The sequence below is a fragment of the Colossoma macropomum genome, unplaced genomic scaffold (genome assembly GCF_904425465.1).
Source record: "Colossoma macropomum unplaced genomic scaffold, Colossoma_macropomum, whole genome shotgun sequence".
NCBI lineage: Eukaryota > Metazoa > Chordata > Actinopteri > Characiformes > Serrasalmidae > Colossoma > Colossoma macropomum.
The window spans coordinates 96,486-98,621 of NW_023495161.1; positions in this window are offsets into that span (position 1 = coordinate 96,486).

Sequence of the window (2,136 nt, forward strand, 5' to 3'; positions counted from 1 at the left end):
ATCTCAATGCATTATTTTCATTGTTTTCACATTTATAAACATAGGGATAGAGAGCATAAAGACAGAGGCAGACTGAGGCAGATTGAGGCAGCTCTTCCACTGCAGTAAGGTAAATAATGTCTCACTCTAGTGGTGAAGAGTGAAATGAAGCCTGATCCAGCTGGAGCTCTGTGTAACAGACTGACACTCAGCTGAATCTAAGGTTTATTCATGCTGCACTGCTGTTCACCATCAGAATCACTTTCATTCATCATCATCAGCTGTGCAGCAGAGTTTGGAACATCTGGTTTTAAAAACGTCTTCATTCAGAGCAAAAACACACGCAGAATATACAAGATATATTAAATAATACATTTTGTTAGTGTGATAAACACCTTGCTGGGTATATGATGGATATAATCTGTAATTAAAGAAAAAAGACCAACTGCATGTTTCATCATAAAGAGCACAATCAGTCCTGTTTAACTGGATTTAGAGCAGTGCACTGTGGGAAATGTTGAATATAATTCACTGTATGCTGTTTTTAAATATGACTCTACTAGTGAACTGAGTCTGTGTCAAAACACTGTAATTCATATTGTGTATTGTGAAAATATCTTTAAGTATCGTGATGTGATGTTTTTTCCATATTGCCAACCTCTAGTTTACAGCACTACAAACTGCAGCAGAAACACAGCAGAGCAGTTTGTGTAAATGCAGTATGATCTGTATGTACAGTCCATCATGTGTGGAGTTAGACTGAGCTTTAGTTTAAGCTTTAGGAAGTAAAGAGAAACAGTGATGGAAAGAGTTGAGAGGAAACAGGTTTGTGTAGTGTGATGGTGAGAGGAATCAGAGGTCATCTTAATGACCTTCAGAAGGACAGCAGAGCTTCAGCCACTCAGCTGATCTTTAAGAGTCTCTCTAAGATTGTGTGTGTGTGTGTGTGTGTAATAAGATTGTGTGTGTGTGTGTGTGTGTGTGTGTGTGTGTGTGTGTGTGTGTGTAATAAGATTGTGTGTGTGTGTGTAATAAGATTGTGTGTGCATGTGTGTAAGAAGACTGTGTGTGTGTGTGTTGGTGTGTGTAGTACGATTGTGTGTGTGTGTGTGTGTGTGTATCTGTGTGTGTAGTAAGATTGTGTGTGTAGGTGTGTGTGTGTGTATGTGTGTAATAAGACTGTGTGTGTGTATGTATGTAATAAGATTGTGTGTGTGTGTGTGTGTGTGTCAGTGTGTGTAGTAAGATTGTGTGTGTGTGTGTGTGTGTGTCAGTGTGTGTAGTAAGATTGTGTGTGTGTGTGTGTGTGTCAGTGTGTGTAGTAAGATTGTGTGTGTGTGTGTGTGTGTCAGTGTGTGTAGTAAGATTGTGTGTGTGTGTGTGTGTGTGTGTGTGTGTGTAATAAGATTGTGTGTGTGTGTGTGTGTGTGTGTGTGTGTGTGTGTAATAAGATTGTGTGTGTGTGTGTGTAATAAGATTGTGTGTGCATGTGTGTAAGAAGACTGTGTGTGTGTGTGTGTAATAAGACTGTGTGTGTGTGTGTGTGTGTGTAATAAGATTGTGTGTGCATGTGTGTAAGAAGACTGTGTGTGTGTGTGTTGGTGTGTGTAGTACGATTGTGTGTGTGTGTGTGTGTATGTGTGTAATAAGACTGTGTGTGTGTAATTGTGTGTGTATGTATGTAATAAGATTGTGTGTGTGTGTGTGTCAGTGTGTGTAGTAAGATTGTGTGTGTGTGTGTGTCAGTGTGTGTAGTAAGATTGTGTGTGTGTGTGTGTGTGTCAGTGTGTGTAGTAAGATTGTGTGTGTGTGTGTGTGTGTAATAAGATTGTGTGTGTGTAATAAGATTGTGTGTGTGTGTGTGTGTGTGTGTGTAATAAGATTGTGTGTGTGTGTGTAATAAGATTGTGTGTGCATGTGTGTAAGAAGACTGTGTGTGTGTGTGTGTGTGTGTGTGTGTGTGTGTAATAAGATTGTGTGTGTGTGTAGTAAGATTGTGTGTGTAGGTGTGTGTGTGTGTGTGTGTATGTGTGTAATAAGACTGTGTGTGTGTGTGTGTAATTGTGTGTGTATGTATGTAATAAGATTGTGTGTGTGTGTGTCAGTGTGTGTAGTAAGATTGTGTGTGTGTGTGTGCGTGTGTAATAAGATTGTGTG